Source organism: Mchenga conophoros, linkage group LG5 (assembly GCF_057382185.1).
Source record: "Mchenga conophoros isolate Kocher_MC1m ecotype Shallow Benthic linkage group LG5, M_conophoros_male_GT1.1, whole genome shotgun sequence".
NCBI lineage: Eukaryota > Metazoa > Chordata > Actinopteri > Cichliformes > Cichlidae > Mchenga > Mchenga conophoros.
In genome coordinates, this window is record NC_140530.1 from 21,825,592 (window position 1) to 21,844,705 (window position 19,114).

The 19,114-nt window shown below is 42.2% G+C and overlaps 1 pseudogene across 1 annotated transcript; it reads left to right on the top strand.

The window, feature by feature from the left end:
• Positions 1-2,887: 2,887 nt before the first annotated feature.
• Positions 2,888-15,394, top strand: LOC146574502 (myosin heavy chain, fast skeletal muscle-like; annotated as a pseudogene). The gene is made up of 38 exons (XR_014892474.1): positions 2,888-3,103; positions 4,139-4,282; positions 4,370-4,526; positions 4,650-4,677; positions 4,772-4,883; positions 4,964-5,056; positions 5,155-5,218; positions 5,331-5,429; positions 5,597-5,700; positions 5,911-6,049; positions 6,151-6,269; positions 6,461-6,610; positions 6,763-6,933; positions 7,019-7,325; positions 7,485-7,555; positions 7,652-7,739; positions 9,046-9,163; positions 9,241-9,364; positions 9,495-9,631; positions 9,800-10,055; positions 10,141-10,383; positions 10,470-10,646; positions 10,730-10,875; positions 10,968-11,058; positions 11,135-11,524; positions 11,625-11,751; positions 12,051-12,169; positions 12,256-12,452; positions 12,530-12,713; positions 12,792-12,957; positions 13,073-13,197; positions 13,455-13,763; positions 13,858-14,061; positions 14,150-14,275; positions 14,389-14,559; positions 14,650-14,948; positions 15,030-15,161; positions 15,272-15,394. The product of XR_014892474.1 is annotated as a myosin heavy chain, fast skeletal muscle-like (transcript).
• Positions 15,395-19,114: the final 3,720 nt, after the last annotated feature.

Here is a 19,114-nt window from a genome sequence, read left to right on the forward strand (position 1 = left end):
AGGGACTGTCCCCGGTTTTCCCATCTTCTGTCCAATGCAAGCTGGTACAGATTCAAGCATCACCCTGTGACCTGAATAAAACATTTTGTATAATAATAATAATAATAATAATAATAATAATAAAAGACTAAAATAAAAGAATAAAAGAATAAATTATTTTTAGGTAAATGCAGGCTCTCAGTGAAAGCTGGTGAAGCAGTGTAATGTTAAGAGACAAGAAGATGATCATGATGGTGATGATGACAGAGAAGCCGGTAACATGATCAACATGTTTGCACATTTGCAACTCGAGGCATATAAGATGCCAGTGACTACCACTCATGTGGCAGTCATTAACACTGCCAGGAAATTAGTGCATCCCAAACTACTACTGCTTTAATAACCAGACCTTGCTCTTTAAAAAAAAACAAAAGAAAAAAAAATTTGTAATTCAGTTTCTTTTATCAAAAAATCAGGAATAGTCGATTCATTTGCATAACGATGATGGACAATTTCATCTGCATGAAGCCATTAGCCTCCAAAATATCAAGTGTGAGTAACAAGTGTAACTGTTGGAGACAGCTTAACAGTCACACCCAGGCACTCTCACACTTATCACCTTCTCACGCCCTAATACCAGAGCCCTACTGCAAGATGGGTACTGCCAAGCCAAAATCTCAGACCTAATTTTAACAAAGAAAAACCACGCCAACAACAAAACTCTTTGTCATCAAAAAAGGTCACAGTCAGTGCTCCTTGCAGCTATATTTGAGCACCACTTATTATCAGCATGCACTGAAAGATTAAAAGACAATATTAAAAATGTAAAAGCTGCATAACAACACAGCATTATTAAGAGAGTTTAATAAACAAATACTTCTCTTAATGAAATAATAACACATTCTTTAGTAATTGAGTTCCAGGCTTTGCAATTAATGGCATCAATATGCCACACAACAATCTGAATGGCTGCCATAACGCAACATACAAAATATAACTCTACCACATGGTTAAAAAAAAATCACTCTACTGACCTTAGGTTTTCACATGTAACTAAAAATGACAAAACACAGGTAAAACACTGTTCTACACATCAGATTAAACTGGACAATACTTACAGTGTTGCACATTTGAACACAAGCACAAGGATGCTTCTTTGTGTTCAGCCAACAGACTGGAATGTTACCCAGCACTCATCTTGGTTTATTATCCACAGCCCAGCTGATACTCTTTGACAAATGAAGAAGGTGTCAGGCGTAGATCAAAGTCCATTAAAATACAATAAGCCTGCTAGGTATGTAGCATTTGACTTTAGTATCAACATAAGCCTGATGCTATATTTGAGTTTTGCCCTAATAAGACAGAAGATTTCGGAGCAGGTATCGTGTAACACATGTTTATTGAAGACAGAGGCTCATTATATCTTGTGGGTAAGTGCTTTAGAATGCCTTCTTCTTATTCACTGCTGTAAGTTGATCTTCTTTCCAGGGAAACAGTGCCCAATGGCTTTCTACCCACGCTTAATTGTGCCGGCTGTTCCATAGTCTTGGCAAAAATGTCTGCACGCTTGCCATCCTTGACAAAAGCCTCAACAAGCATCTAACAAACACAAACAATATGGAATTGAATGCCCTAAACAGTGTTAACTCGCTCCGCTTAGATTCACAGGAAAAATCCAGGATGAGGTCATTTTTCAAACATAAAGGAAGAAGAACTGGTACTCTGCTGCTCTACTTTTAGGGATTGTCTCAGTCTCCCTTGTGTGTCCCTTAAGAACAAGACTAAGAACAGCTGTTGGCACTGTTGTAAAATGTAATGCCTTGGCAATCCTTCCTTTTCTTTAAAGCTTTTTGGCACTCATTTTATTTTATAATAATTTCTGACTTGTAAGGCCTCTGAAACAGTACCTCAGTGACTTTTTAAAGCTTCCCCAAAGCACTTCGAGGGACTACTGTTGTGCCAGAGACCAATAAAAAGATCCATTAGTCACACCTTTGGACTGTCTGTAACTGCTGACTTGACTTTAGCCAAAAATGAGCCAATTTCCTATCTGTGCTACACATAAACAACCAAAAGCCAACTGCACATCTGTATGTTACATAAAATTTAAAACAAGACAGGAGTATGGAGTTCGAAATGCTGCTTCATCTCCGTATTTTTGCTGAAGGCAACACAACCTGACTGTGTTGGTAATTACAGGTACAGGAATTCTGGCATGTAAGACGTCCAGAAGACATAAACTGTGCGATGACAGAGGTGGAGGAAAGAACTGGTGCACAAGGATAACACCACACAGCATGACCAAATAGAGAAACCCACTTGTGATAGGCTCCCATCATTTGATATAAAAGGAAGAGCAAGCCACCACCAAGCACAGGCACCCAGCAAAGGTAAGTATCTTGGGGAGGTAATTTATTCCAGTACTTTGCCATATCATAGGAATCAGGCTGGTTATTCACATTTTTATGTTTCCAAACAGATTTTTCTTTAGAAAAAATAGAAAATTAATTTCTATTTAATACTATTTTAAAACAAAGAACCACTGACTTAACTGTCTAATTTGTGAATTTTTGTTCCTTATTTCAGAAGTCTGCAGTGAAGTCTGACAGGAATACCCATTTCTCATCTGGTGTCCTCCAAGGTAAATGTGATCAGTTTTCGTGATCAAGAGTACCAGTGCATGAGTAGGACAGACACAAGAGCGGATCTTTATGAGCATCTCTTGTTGGTACTTATTGAATCCCTGGCTTGAGAGTAGCTACTCTGAGAGTAGCTACTCTCAAGCCTTCTCTTCTTAAAGGAATAGCATGTTTGACTGTATAGGTAGCTATAAGAGTGTGAATATATGTAATATATACACTGCTGACAAATAAGATGAATGACTCCTCTCTTGTTTCCTCACTTGCAGTAAAGGGTCATCATGAGTGGGGACGCAGAGATGGAGTGTTTTGGCGCGGCGGCCATGTACCTCCGCAAGCCAGAAAGAGAGCGCATTGAAGCTCAAAATATTCCATTTGATGCTAAAACAGCATACTTCGTGAGTGAGCCCAAAGAAATGTACCTCAAGGGGAAACTTGCTAAGAGAGAGGGCGGCAAAGCCACCGTGGAGACTCTGTGCGGGAAGGTGAGAGTAGTGACACTTGAATTTGTGCAGCTTCAAATGTGAATTCAGACTGCTCAAGTTATGAATAACTATATGGATATGTTAACTATATGTAGCATGGTCCAAATATCTGAAACCAGAGAGGTTTGGGTATATTTACATGTAACACACGAAGTCATGACATGTAAGATATATTTGGAATTTTCAGAATCTGACAAACTCTTTTCAGCAATCAAATGTAAACTTGTGAGATTGCCCTGAAGCCATTCTTCACCACATGATAGCAGAAAACATGGCATCACAACTGAGTGAAAATGTCATAACTCAAGTTGTTATGGTAAGAAAGAAGGGGCTTTTCTCAGCATAATGGTTAGACTGAAAGTTTCACTTGGTTCAATTCAAGCCAGTGATGTGAATTTCCTTTGGAGTTGAACCAAGCTGGTGTTGTAAAAAACAACAACAGCAACAACAAACAAACCAAAAAAAAATGCAGGTGCAGCTATAATGCTAAATTAAAACACTTCTCAGAAGGAGGAAGAACAGAAAGAACAAGGCCAGACATACCCAGAATTTCACTGTTGATAAAGTTCAAAGTTGTTTGACACCAGACTTGAATCACTAAACAATACACCAAAGAATACTAGCACTCCTTTCTTCTGAGATACGGTAAAACCTCCGGTTTTCATCGCTGTGAACAAAACAGACAGCAAAATCTTTACATGAACTACTTGAAGAGTAACAAAAGCCAAGTACTGTTAACTGTCACAGCTTAATGTGTGAATGAGTGTGGCACGAATAGCATTGTCCGATTCATTCTGACAATGCTATTCTTGCCACATATTAAATCTGAAATACAACCTTGTGCAAAGTAGACTAAGACGAAGTAGCTTTTTGGACCCATTTGGATGTATTCCACAGTCAAAAACTGATCAGAAGGCCAAATGAATAATTCAAAATAAGAATGAGAATAAAACAAACAAGATTAAAAACAAATATCACAATTTAGACAAAACTGCTTAATTCTATCTGAATTTACATTTGTGCCTTCTTTGGCAGACTATCACCGTGAAAGAAGATGAAGTCTTCCCAATGAACCCTCCCAAATTCGATAAGATTGAGGACATGGCCATGATGACCCACCTCAGTGAGCCTACTGTGCTGTATAACCTCAAAGAGCGCTATGCAGCATGGATGATCTACGTGAGTTGATCAGAACTCCATAGCTGATACTCGTGCTCACGACAAAAGGAAGATATGCATCATAAATGATCCTCTCTGACTCCACAGACCTACTCTGGGCTGTTCTGCGTCACTGTGAACCCCTACAAGTGGCTCCCAGTGTATGATTCAATAGTTGTAGCAGGATACAGGGGCAAGAAGAGAATTGAGGCTCCACCCCACATCTTCTGCATCTCTGATAATGCCTATCAGTTCATGCTCCAAGGTAATAAACCTTTTTAAGATACAATGTGTCCTGATCATTTTGTAAGCTACAGTTCAGAAATAAAACAGCTGCAATTCAAAAGTGAACGAATTATTTTGGCTTGATGATTTTGGTCTCTTACAGACAGAGAAAATCAGTCCATCCTGATTACGTAAGTACAAAGCATGCTTTTATATGATGAGCATTTCCAAAAGTATTATTTGCAATATCGAAATTACAACTCTAAAACTCCTTACTCTAACCAGTGGAGAATCTGGTGCAGGAAAGACTGTCAACACAAAACGTGTCATCCAGTACTTTGCAACAATTGCAGTGGCTGGAGGAAAGAAAACCGAGCAAGTTCCCGGCAAAATGCAGGTAAATGAAGTTGCAAAATATGAGATCTAAAAATCAATCAAAGAATTCCTGTACTCACAGCTCATGAACGGTGTCTTTAGGGGTCACTGGAAGACCAAATCATTGCAGCAAACCCACTGTTGGAAGCTTATGGTAATGCCAAGACTGTGAGGAATGACAATTCTTCACGTTTTGTAAGTTATTTTGGTGATTTTACCTTAATTCTGTGGTAAAAATTCACAGTTCATGTTCACTGTTGCATTTATAATTGAAACATTATTCTCCTGCTTAGGGAAAATTTATCAGAATTCACTTTGGGACAACTGGAAAACTGGCTTCGGCTGATATTGAAACATGTATGATTTTTGTTTTGGTTTTACTTATGTATTTATTTTTGAGGGAATTATCAGACTGCTTTGACTGCTACAAGGAAGATTTGTGATAACCACGAAACTTAAATCTGTACAGATCTGCTGGAGAAGTCTCGAGTGACGTTCCAGCTCTCTGCTGAGAGGAGCTACCATATCTTCTATCAGCTCACAACGGGCCACAAACCTGAGCTCATCGGTTAGAGAATTATACCAAAATGACACCAAAAAACAAAATATAGTGTTTATATATATATATATATATATATATATATATATATATATATATATATATATATATATATATATATATATATATATATATATTGTTCATTATGTTTTATGTATTTTGTTTTTCTCATTTAGAGGCTCTCCTGATCACCACAAACCCATACGACTATCCCATGATCAGTCAGGGTGAAATCACTGTCACGAGTATCAATGACGTTGAAGAATTCATCGCTACTGATGTAAGAACAGCTTCACTCACGACCTTTCACTAATATTAATAACTATATAAACAGAACTCCATGAAGCTCATCATATTGATGTTCGGCTTTGTTAATGGGGAGTTTGAATTAAAAATGTAATAAATGCTGAATCAAAAACAGCTTTCTATTTTACATTAAAATATAATGGGTTCTGTTTGTGCTTATTAAAACTTATTCATCATTTCACAGACTGCCATTGACATCCTGGGCTTCACCGCAGACGAGAAAATTAGCATGTATAAACTGACCGGAGCTGTGATGCATCACGGAAACATGAAGTTCAAGCAGAAGCAGCGAGAAGAGCAGGCTGAGCCAGATGGCACTGAGGGTATGAAGAACATTGTGCACTTTAAGCACTGCTGATTTTGTCACTTGAAAGAGGACCTTTGAGGTAGAGGTTTATTTATTTATGAATTTGTGTTCATATAGTTGCAGATAAAATCGCCTACCTCATGGGTCTGAACTCGGCTGATTTGCTAAAAGCACTGTGCTACCCGAGAGTGAAGGTTGGGAACGAGTATGTGACCAAAGGTCAAACTGTTCCTCAGGTACAGATGTTACAAAGAAAACACACAAATAACAAATGATTTCCTGTAAGACAGTGTCTTTAAACCAAACCCTTCAAGACACTAATACATATTGATAAGGCTTTTTTTTTTTACCAATAGGTTACAATGGCACTATTCCTAAATTTATAACCACTAATGATAAAATCAATATCCCTTCACTTCAAAATCAGGTCAACAATTCCGTCAATGCTCTCTCAAAGTCGGTCTATGAGAAAATGTTCTTGTGGATGGTCGTCAGAATCAACGAGATGTTGGACACAAAGCAGTCAAGAAGCTATTTTATTGGTGTCCTGGACATTGCTGGGTTTGAAATTTTTGATGTAAGTATGCAGAACTAACACTGCATTGTCTTATGTTCATGTTGCTAATTATGCAAAACATTTTCAAAACAGTTCAGGGTTTAGGGTATGTCAAGAATAAAAGCACAGTCTTGTTTTGGGTGCGCTTGCTGACCTTATCTGTATTTTTTCAGTTCAACAGCCTGGAACAGCTGTGCATCAACTTCACCAATGAAAAACTGCAACAGTTTTTCAACCATCACATGTTTGTCCTGGAGCAAGAAGAGTACAAGAAAGAGGGCATTGAATGGGAGTTCATTGACTTTGGTATGGACTTGGCTGCCTGCATTGAGCTTATTGAGAAGGTGAGCCGTGTGCTGTCCATTTGCACACATAAAACAATAGAAAACAACTTGAAACTGTTTTTTTATGCTTCTTTCATCATGGCAGCCAATGGGCATCTTCTCCATCCTTGAAGAGGAGTGCATTGTCCCCAAGGCAACAGACATAACCTTCAAGAACAAACTCTATGACCAGCATGTTGGCAAAAGTGCCCCCTTCCAGAAACCAAAGCCTGCCAAAGGCAAAGCTGAGGCCCACTTCTCCCTGGTGCACTATGCTGGTACTGTTGACTACAATGTTAATGGCTGGCTGGAGAAGAACAAAGACCCCCTGAACGACTCTGTGGTACAGCTCTACCAGAAGTCTTCAACAAAGCTGTTGGCTTTCCTGTATGCGTCACATGCCTCTGCAGAAGGTGATGAACATATTTTTAGGACAGAATTCAGAGTTTCCATTGTTTTCATTATATTTCAAAATGATCAGATTTAGTACAGAACAGAAAAATAATTACATTATAAAATAAAAAATTATATTTAAAGTCATTTAAGTTTATATCTGACATTTAATGTTTCAGCTGAGGGAGGTGGAAAGAAAGGTGGCAAGAAAAAGGGTGGGTCTTTTCAGACTGTATCTGCTCTGTTCAGGGTAAGCATAAAAATATTATTTTTTTCCTCAGATGCGTAGGTAGCATCCAGGGTTTACTTTCCATCATGTGAAAATTTGAATATTTTCATATTTTAGGAGAATCTGGGCAAGCTGATGACGAACTTAAGGAGCACTCATCCTCATTTTGTACGCTGTCTCATTCCAAATGAATCAAAAACTCCTGGTAAAGACTGGTAACAATAATGTAAATTAATGCATTTTAAGGTCTGTGAAGGTTCTCAGTCATCCAGGTCATCGTAGTCAAAGGAGCTTGCAAAGAAAAGCGTCTGGACTTCTTTAAGTTACTTGAAGACGTTTCACCTCTCATCCAAGAAGCTTCTTCAGTTCTAAGGTCAAATGGTGGAGAGTCCCAGATATAAACCTAGTGGGAGTAACCCCCCACAGAGGGACAAAAGGACCCCCTTTTGTCCCTCTGTGATGATGATGATCCTCTAATCGCCTGAGCCAAGGTGTGAAACTGGGTGTGGGTCCCAATCAGCCAGAGTTTCGGGTGTGTTCATTGTGAAACCTGGCCCCACCTTGTCATGCGAATTCCTAAGATCAGATGGCCCAGGATGTGAGTGGGCGTTAAGGCGTCTGGGAAGGGATCTCAAAACTGGATTATAGATGGCAGAGAGTTGGTGTCGTAAACCCCCGCCTCTGTTCAAAGATGGTCGCTCACAGTGGACATAGATGGCTTCTTTCACTCCTCTTTCAAACCATCTGTCCTCTCTGTCCAAAATGTGAACATTGGCATCCTCGAAAGAGTGTCCTTCATCCTTAAGATGCAGATGGACTGCTGAGTCTTGTCCTGTGGAGGTGGCTCTTCTGTGTTGTGCCATGCGCTTGTGAAGTGGCTGTTTGGTCTCTCCAATGTAGAGGTCTGGGCATTCCTCGCTGCACTGTACAGCATACACCACATTGTTAAGTCTGTGTTTTGGAGTTTTGTCTTTCGGGTGAACTAGTTTTTGTCTGAGCGTGTTACTGGGTCTGAAATGCACCGGGATGTCATGCTTGGAGAAAACTCTCCTGAGTTTTTCTGATACACCGGCTACATAGGGGATGACAATGTTGTTGCGTCTGTCCTTCTTATCCTCCCTCGCTGGTGTCTGGTCTTCTTTTCTGTGCCTCTTTGCTGACATTAAGAACGCCCATTTAGGATAGCCGCACATTTTGAGTGCTTCCTTTACATGTGTGTGTTCCTTCTTTTTTCCTTCAGGCTTAGAGGGAACATGTTCTGCCCGGTGGTGTAGGGTCCTAATTACTCCAAGTTTGTGTTCCAGAGGGTGATGGGAGTCAAAGAGGAGGTACTGGTCCGTGTGTGTGGGCTTCCGGTAAACTTCGATGTTGAGGTTGCCGTTCTCTTCAATGTGAAACGTCTTCAAGTAACTTAAAGAAGTCCAGACGCTTTTCTTTGCAAGCTCCTTTGACAATGCATTTTAAGGTAAATGTAATGCCATGTACATGACTGAATTTAATATGGGTTTAAGGTCTCATGGAGAACTTCCTGGTCATCCACCAGCTAAGGTGTAACGGTGTGCTGGAGGGGATCAGGATCTGCAGGAAAGGGTTCCCCAGCAGAATCGTCTACGGTGACTTCAAGCAGAGGTGATTACTAAGAATAAAGACATTTGCCACAATCTAAAGATCAACTTCTCCTTAATTCATCATGTACCCCCAATCAGATACAAAGTGTTGAATGCCAGTGTCATCCCTGAGGGACAGTTCATCGACAACAAGAAGGCCTCAGAGAAACTCTTGGGCTCCATTGATGTTGACCACACACAGTACAAGTTTGGCCACACAAAGGTACAGTAACAAAAAATGCAAACTTTTGTTGGTATTTTAAATAAACTGCTGCTAAATCAGGATACTTTAAGCAGGTATTACAATTTTGCTTTTGACAATGCTGTATGTGCTCTGTATGACTATTTTTCAGGTGTTCTTCAAAGCTGGTCTCCTGGGTCTATTGGAGGAGATGCGTGATGAAAAACTCGCTATCCTTGTCACAATGACGCAGGCTCTCTGCAGAGGTTTCCTCATGAGGAGAGAGTTTGTCAAGATGATGGAACGCAGGTACTGTAGGCATAGTAGCTTTACACACCAAAGGGGATTTTTACAAATGCAGATGACAACTTCAATGTAATTTCTGCGCTAATTTTTTTCTTTCTGGTTCAGCCCATAGTTTTTATTACAGTTTTTCAGATCTAAAAATACCAATTTTTCTCAATCTTCTATCCTCAGGGAGGCGATTTACTCCATCCAGTACAACATCCGTGCATTCATGAATGTCAAAACCTGGCCTTGGATGAAGTTGTACTTCAAGATTAAGCCTCTGCTGAAGAGTGCAGAGACGGAGAAAGAGATGGCCGCAATGAAAGTGGACTTTGAAAAGACCAAAGAGGATCTGGCAAAGGCTCTGGCTAAGAAGAAAGAACTGGAGGAAAAGATGGTTTCTCTGCTGCAGGAGAAGAATGACTTACTGTTACAAGTGCAGTCTGTGAGTTCAGTCGCTACCTTGCATGCACAGTGTCTACTGATTATCAAAGAATTAATTTGATTAACAAACTTGTGTTGCCTTTTAGGAAGGTGAAAACCTTGCTGATGCAGAGGAAAGGTGTGAGGGGCTCATTAAAGCAAAAATCCAGCTTGAGGCCAAACTCAAAGAGACAGCTGAGAGACTGGAGGATGAGGAGGAAATGAACGCTGAGCTGACTGCAAAGAAGAGGAAGCTGGAGGACGAGTGCTCTGAGCTGAAGAAGGATATTGATGACTTGGAGCTGACCCTGGCCAAAGTGGAAAAGGAGAAACATGCCACTGAGAACAAGGTCATACTCCCTCTTTTAACAATGTATTGTTTTGTTAAGTGTTGCGAAAATCATTTGTAAGTTTATATTCATGTCAACTTCTTTAGGTCAAAAACCTCACAGAGGAACTGGCTGCTCAAGATGAGTCCATTGCCAAGCTGAGCAAAGAAAAGAAAGCCCTCCAAGAGGCCCATCAGCAGGTCCTCGATGACCTGCAGGCAGAGGAAGACAAAGTTAACAGTCTGACGAAGGCCAAGACCAAGCTGGAGCAGCAAGTGGACGATGTGAGTATTTTTAAAACTCATCTGAAAACCAACAGTCCACTAATACACTTTCTAAATCCATGAAATATCTCTGTCTTTGGTAGCTTGAAGGTTCCCTGGAGCAAGAAAAGAAGCTTCGCATGGACCTTGAGCGGGCTAAAAGAAAGCTTGAAGGTGACCTTAAACTGGCCCAAGAAACCATCATGGATCTGGAGAACGATAAGCAGCAATCTGATGAGAAAATAAAGAAGTAAGAAAAATAATTCATATATATTTATCTGCACTAAAATATTCTCTGATAAATACAACTGTAATATGCCATTATCATTTTTTCCCCTTTAGGAAGGACTTTGAGATTAGCCAGCTCCTGAGTAAGATCGAGGATGAGCAATCTCTGGGACTGCAGTTACAGAAGAAGATAAAGGAACTTCAGGTATAATTAGAAGTATTTACTATAGCAAAAAATCTTCAAATATGTTCAACTTAGCTTAAACTTTTTTGTGTTTTAGGCTCGTATTGAGGAGCTCGAGGAGGAGATTGAGGCTGAACGTGCTGCTCGGGCCAAGGTGGAGAAGCAGAGGTCTGATCTCTCCAGAGAGCTGGAGGAGATCAGTGAGAGACTCGAGGAAGCTGGCGGAGCAACTGCAGCTCAGATTGAGATGAACAAGAAGCGCGAGGCCGAGTTTCAGAAGCTGCGGCGTGATCTCGAAGAGGCCACCCTGCAGCACGAAGCCACCGCCGCAGCTCTCCGCAAGAAGCAGGCTGACAGCGTGGCCGAGCTAGGAGAGCAGATTGATAACCTGCAGAGAGTCAAACAGAAGCTGGAGAAAGAGAAAAGCGAGTACAAGATGGAGATTGATGACCTTGCAAGCAACATGGAGGGTATTGCCAAAGCCAAGGTAATCAGAGCGCTAAACTTGCAAAAGTGGAAAATAAACTGTAATTTTATTATCTATGTATGTATTTATTTATTTGCTAATACATGATTTATTTCATCAGGCAAACCTTGAGAAGATGTGCAGGACATTGGAAGATCAGCTAAATGAGCTCAAGTCAAAGAACGATGAAAATGTTCGTCAGCTGAATGATATCGGTGCACAAAAAGCACGACTTCAGACTGAAAATGGTACGAAACTCACTTCATATGAAAAACATGTTGTGATAGTGGTACTGAGGCAAAATGCAACCAGCAGCGAGAGCTGTAACAATGGAAATTCACATACATTTTTACAAGTTAAAAATGTAGTGATGTGGATATTTCTAACCTCATTAGGAATGCTATTCACAAGTTTAGGGTTCATTAAGGTTTTTAATGTCGTTCTTCTTCAGTTGCAACAGCGGAAAATTTATGGTGCATCAGTGTATGCTTATTTCCTGCTCTTGTTGCTGTTGAGTGCTGCTAATAACTAAAAAATCGTTGCTTAGGTGAATATTCACGGCAGATCGAGGAGAAAGAAGCTCTTGTGTCTCAGCTGACCAGAGGCAAACTGGTCTACACTCAGCAAATTGAGGAGCTTAAGAGGCACATAGAGGAGGAAGTCAAGGTAACAGAATTTGAAAACTGTGTGAGAAGAAAAGGCGAAAAAATGTTTTCTGTCAAATATTTATCTGGTTTTTGTTCGGATTATAGGCCAAGAACGCCCTGGCTCATGCTGTCCAGTCAGCTCGGCATGACTGCGACCTCCTCAGGGAGCAGTATGAGGAGGAGCAGGAGGCCAAAGCTGAGCTGCAGCGTTCAATGTCCAAGGCAAACAGCGAGGTGGCTCAGTGGAGGACCAAATATGAAACTGATGCTATTCAGCGCACTGAGGAGCTGGAGGAGGCAAAGTAAGTCTCCAACCTTATATTTTTTCTCGTGTCGTGATTAATATACAGCAAGTCTGAAAATTGAATGTTCTTAACAGGAAAAAGCTCGCCCAGCGTCTCCAGGATGCTGAGGAGTCCATCGAAGCTATGAATGCAAAATGTGCCTCTCTGGAAAAGACCAAACAGAGACTGCAGGGTGAAGTGGAGGACCTGATGATCGACGTGGAGAGAGCTAATGCTCTGGCTGCTAACCTTGACAAGAAGCAGAGAAACTTTGACAAGGTACGGTATTTTTGTTTGTATATAAATATGATGAGAGTTTAAAAGAAAGAGAAACTAAATAGTTTGCTGTATCTTCAGGTTCTTGCAGAGTGGAAACAGAAGTATGAGGAAAGCCAGGCAGAGCTGGAGGGATCTCAGAAGGAGGCTCGTTCTCTCAGCACTGAACTGTTCAAGATGAAAAACTCCTATGAGGAAGCTCTTGATCACCTGGAGACCCTGAAGAGGGAGAACAAGAACCTGCAACGTAAGACCATTAATCCAGTTTTCACCAAGCACTCTGTCAATAAAATACACTTGAGACGAATTTTGAATGTTTAAATCGACCAGTATGCTCATGTACTGAAAATCTGCTTGAACAGAGGAGATATCAGACCTGAGTGAACAACTTGGCGAGACCGGTAAAACCATCCATGAGCTTGAGAAGGGAAAGAAGACAGTGGAAAGTGAGAAGTCAGAAATCCAGACAGCTTTGGAAGAGGCCGAGGTAAAACTGAATCTACGATTCCTGAGCTGAGTTTGGCTTCTGTGCAAAAGAAGTGCATGTTCTGCTCAAACAATTTGAAGCATATCTGTGTGAGATTTATCCTTGAAAAGTATTCGATGCACTATGTCTGAGCTATCTTTTCTTCTTTATTCACCAGTTTGTACACTCAGTACAAACTGTACAAACATTCAGTTTGTATATTTATACTAAAGGAAACGTTGTGTGCTGTAGTTAATATGGTTCACTCTTTTTCAAAGGCTACTCTGGAGCACGAGGAATCCAAGATCCTTCGCATTCAGCTTGAGCTGACCCAAGTCAAGAGTGAAGTTGACAGGAAGGTTGCAGAGAAGGACGAGGAGATTGAACAGATCAAGAGGAACAGCCAGAGAGTGATCGAGTCCATGCAAACTACTCTGGATGCTGAGGTCAGGAGCAGGAATGATGCCCTGAGAATCAAGAAGAAGATGGAGGGAGACCTGAATGAGATGGAGATTCAGCTGAGTCATGCCAACCGCCAGGCAGCTGAATCCCAGAAACAGCTGAGAAATGTGCAGGGACAGCTGAAGGTGGGTCCACTGAAGGATTTGCCCGAACTTTCTAAAATTATCTGAAAAGTAGCTTAAAGTGGGTACTGTTACCTCTTAATGTCGCACATTTCAGGATGCCCAGCTCCATCTTGATGAAGCCATTAGAAGCCAGGAAGACATGAAGGAGCAGGTTGCAATGGTGGAGCGCAGAAACAACCTGATGCAGGCTGAGATCGAGGAGCTGAGAGCTGCACTGGAGCAAACAGAGAGAGGCCGCAAGATTGCTGAACAGGAGCTGGTTGATGCCAGCGAGCGTGTGGGACTGCTGCACTCTCAGGTTAGTTACGATTCAAAAACTTCATATTTTTATAATTTGAAGGGTGAAAGTCCAAATCTGTGATTCATTATCCTGTATTTCCTTTCAGAACACCAGCCTTATCAACACCAAGAAGAAGCTGGAGGCTGATTTCATTCAGATCCAAGGTGAAGTGGAAGATGCTGTCCAGGAGGCCAGAAATGCTGAAGAAAAGGCCAAGAAGGCCATCACTGATGTGAGCCACCCTGATGAATGTCTATAGTGCAGTAGCATTACTCTACCAACTATATTAGTTGGCACAACAATACAAATGACAGTTACAACAATACATATGATATGAAATTTCAGGCTGCCATGATGGCAGAAGAGCTGAAGAAGGAGCAGGACACCAGTGCTCATTTGGAGAGGATGAAGAAGAACCTGGAGGTGACAGTGAAGGACCTGCAGCACCGCCTTGATGAAGCTGAGAACCTGGCCATGAAAGGTGGCAAGAAGCAGCTCCAGAAACTGGAGGCTAGGGTGAGTCTCATGAGAGCCATCTGACTGATTCGCTGTAAGCTGGGGAAACATTTTATATTTTAAAAATAACTGCATACATCCTTTGTCAAGGTCCGTGAACTAGAGGCTGAAGTTGATGCTGAACAGAGGCGCAGCGCTGATGCTATCAAGGGAGTGCGAAAATATGAGAGAAGAGTAAAGGAGCTCACCTATCAGGTCAGCTGATTACTACTACAAAACCACAGTAATGAAAATACCATGCTTAAATGAGTATTACATTTATACCAGAATAACTAATTAATGCTTTACAACAGACGGAGGAGGACAAGAAGAATATTGCCAGACTTCAGGATCTGGTGGACAAGCTCCAGCTAAAAGTGAAGTCCTATAAGCGACAGGCTGAGGAGGCTGTAAGTAGACCTGATTCCCATGAAACACACTTTGTATAACTCAGTGCACAGGGTTTAACTTCACTGTGGCTTCTTCTACAGGAGGAGCAGGCCAACAGTCACCTGTGCAGGTACAGGAAGGTGCAGCATGAAATGGAGGAAGCTCAGGAGCGTGCTGACATTGCTGAGTCTCAAGTTAACAAACTCAGGGCGAAGAGTCGTGAAATTGTCAAGGTAAAAAAAAAAAAAAGATCTAGCATGAATCAAATTTGTAGAAATATTCATCCTGTTAAAATCGAGACTATCCAGCCAAATTTTTAAGTGCCACTGTTTTGTCATTTCAGACCAAGGAAGCAGAGGAGTGATGAAGAAATCAAGGTTGTAAATTAACAAGAAATCATACAATATGATTGTCTTGTTAGCTGTTCACATAAGCAAAGTGACAGTGCTGTGACAACCTAAAGTCAATAAAAGTTAGATTGATGCACCTTTTGTCTCTGTGCTCTTATTTTTGAATGACTCTGAACCTTTTTAAAGTCTCTAACACCCTGGTTATTGTTGTGTAAACCTATCAGTCTGGTTCTAGTGTGAAAGCATGAAGCTGCATTCATACACAAGATTACATGTCTCCATATGTGGATTTTCACCTTTCAAAAACAGAAATTTAACAGAGCACAAACAACAGAGTTTGTATGCTTTTAGTTGTTCAAGGCGCAAACAGATTTGTCCAAAATTCAGCTTCAGCTTTCAGGCCCCTCTTCTGTGAAACGGGCTCCCAGTCTGGATTCAGGAGACATACAGCCACCTTACTTTTAAGATTAGGCTTAATGTTTTCCTTTATTAACTATAAAGCTTATAGTTAGGGCTGGATCATGTGACCCTGAATCCTCACATTGTTACACTATAATAGGCCTAGGCTTCTGGGCTCTTCGCACGATGCACCGAGTGTGTTTTGTTCACTCACCCTATTCACTCTCTATATGTTTATATACCTCTCTGCATTTAATCATTAGTTACCATTAATCGCTGGCTCTCAACAGTGTGTCTTTTGTCCTGTCTTCCTTCACCCTCAACCAGTCACAGCTGTTGACTGCCCCTCCCTCAGCCTGGTTCTCCCAGAGGTTTCTTCCTGTTAAAAGGGAGTTTTTCCTTCCTACTGTCACCAAGTGCTTGCTTATAAGGAATTGTCTCATTGTTGGGGTTTCTCTGTGTTATTTTATTTACACACACATATACATATATACGTATATACACACACATATACATATATATATATATACACATATATATACACACACATATATACATATATATGTATATATACGTATGTATGTATATATATACATATACACACACATATATAAAAACACCCAGCACGCCCCTGCGGGCGGTTTATCCTTCAAGCTCGGGTCCTCTACCAGAGGCCTGGGAGCTTGAGGGTCCTGCGCAGTATCTTAGCTGTTCCCAGGACTGCGCTCTTCTGGACAGAGATCTCCGATGTTGTTCCCGGGATCTGCTGGAGCCACTCGCCTATCTTGGGAGTCACCGCACCTAGTGCTCCGATTACCACGGGGACCACCGTTACCTTCACCCTCCACATCCTCTCGAGCTCTTCTCTGAGCCCTTGGTATTTCTCCAGCTTCTCGTGTTCCTTCTTCCTGATATTGCTGTCATTCGGAACCGCTACATCGATCACTACGGCCGTCTTCTTCTGTTTGTCTACCACCACTATGTCCGGTTGGTTAGCCACCACCATTTTGTCCGTCTGTATCTGGAAGTCCCACAGGATCTTAGCTCGGTCATTCTCCACCACCCTTGGGGGCATCTCCCATTTTGACCTCGGGACTTCCAGGTTATACTCCGCACAGATGTTCCTGTACACTATGCCGGCCACTTGGTTATGGCGTTCCATGTATGCCTTGCCTGCTAGCATCTTGCACCCTGCTGTTATGTGCTGGATTGTCTCTGGGGCATCTTTACACAGCCTGCACCTGGGGTCTTGCCTGGTGTGATAGACCCCAGCCTCTATGGATCTTGTGCTCAGAGTTTGTTCTTGTGCTGCCATGATTAGTGCCTCTGTGCTGTCTTTCAGTCCAGCTTTGTCCAGCCACTGGTAGGATTTCTGGATATCAGCCACCTCCTCTATCTGCCGGTGGTACATACCGTGCAGGGTCCTGTCCTTCCATGATAGTCCCTCGTCTACCTCCTCTTTCTTGGGTTTCTGCTGCCTGAGGTATTCACTGAGCACTCGGTCAGTTGGGGCCATCTTCCCAATGTATTCTTGGATGTTCGTTGTCTCATCCTGGACTGTGGTGCTGACACTCACCAGTCCCCGGCCCCCTTCCTTCCGCTTAGCGTACAGCCTCAGGGTGCTGGACTTGGGGTGAAACCCTCCATGCATGGTAAGGAGCTTTCTTGTCTTTATGTCAGTGGCTTCTATCTCCTCCTTTGGCCAGCCTATTACCCCAGCAGGGTACCTGATCACGGGCAGGGCGTACGTGTTGATGGCCCGGATCTTGTTCTTACCATTCAGCTGACTCCTCAGGACTTGCCTGACCCTCTGCAGGTACTTGGTGGTTGCAGCTTTTCTAGTGGCCTCTTCATGGTTCCCATTTGCCTGCGGGATCCCCAAGTACTTGTAACTGTCCTCTATGTCTGCAATGTTGCCTTCTGGTAGTTCAATCCCCTCAGTTCTGACTACCTTCCCTCTCTTTGTTACCATCCGACTACACTTCTCCAGTCCGAACGACATTCCAATGTCATTGCTGTATAGCCTGGTAGTGTGGATCAGTGAATCGATGTCTCGTTCACTCTTGGCATACAGCTTGATGTCATCCATGTACAGGAGGTGGCTGACAACTGCTCCGTTCCGTAGTCGGTATCCGTAGCCAGTCTTGTTAATGATCTCACTGAGGGGGTTCAGGCCTATGCAGAACAGCAGTGGGGACAGAGCATCTCCTTGGTAGATCCCGCACTTGATGGTGACTTGTGCTATGGGCTTGGAGTTGGCCTCTAGTGTTGTACGCCACATCCCCATTGAGTTCCTGATGAAGGCTCTTAGGGTCCCATTGATCTTGTACAATTCTAGGCATTCCAGTATCCAGCTGTGGGGCATTGAGTCATAGGCCTTCTTGTAATCAATCCAGGCAGTGCACAGGTTGGTCAGTCTGGTCTTGCAGTCTCGGCTGATTGTTCTGTCTACCAGTAGCTGGTGTTTTGCGCCTCTGGTATTCTTGCCAATTCCTTTCTGTGTCCCGCTCATGTATTGACCCATGTGCCTGTTCATCTTAGCCGATATGATGCCTGACAGGAGCTTCCATGTAGTACTGAGGCAGGTTATTGGTCGGTAGTTGGAGGGGACCGGTCCCTTCTTGGGGTCCTTGGGGATCAGGACCGTCCGGCCTTCAGTTAGCCATTCCGGGTGTCTCTCGTTAACTAGCAGCTGGTTCATTTGTGCTGCCAGACGCTCGTGGAGTGCAGTTAGCTTCTTCAGCCAGTAGGCGTGAACCATGTCGGGCCCTGGTGCTGTCCAACTCTTCATACTGGAGACCCTTTCTTGGATATCTGCCACTGTGATGGTTACTGGACCCTGTTCAGGGAGGTCGCTGTGGTCTGCCCTCAGATCCTCTAGCCACTGAGCATTGCCGTTATGGGTTGCATCCTTCTCCCATATGCTCTTCCAGTATTGCTCCGTCTCCAGCCTTGGTGGTGCTATATATATATATATATATATATATATATATATATATATATATATATATATATATATATATATATATATATATATATATATGAAACTCTGGCTGAAACGCTGATTGGGACCCACACCCAGTTTCACACCTTGGCTCAGGCGATTAGAGGATCATCAGGGGGTCCTTTTGTCCCTCTGTGGGGGGTTACTCCAACTAGGTTTATACCTGGGACTCTCCACCATTTGACCTTAGAACTGAAGAAGCTTCTCGGATGAGAGGTGAAACGTCTTCAAGTATCTTAAAGAAGTCCAGACGCTTTTCTTTGCAAGCTCCTTTGACTTTTAAAACTTCTCTATTAACCTGGAGCAGAAATACTGAGCTGGGTGCACAATAAAGACAAACTTACCTGCTCTCCAGGTTGTAGCTCTTTGAACCAAACAAAGATGGCAGCAGGAAGTGACTAGTTGTGCATAAGTACAAAAGCTAAATATCCAT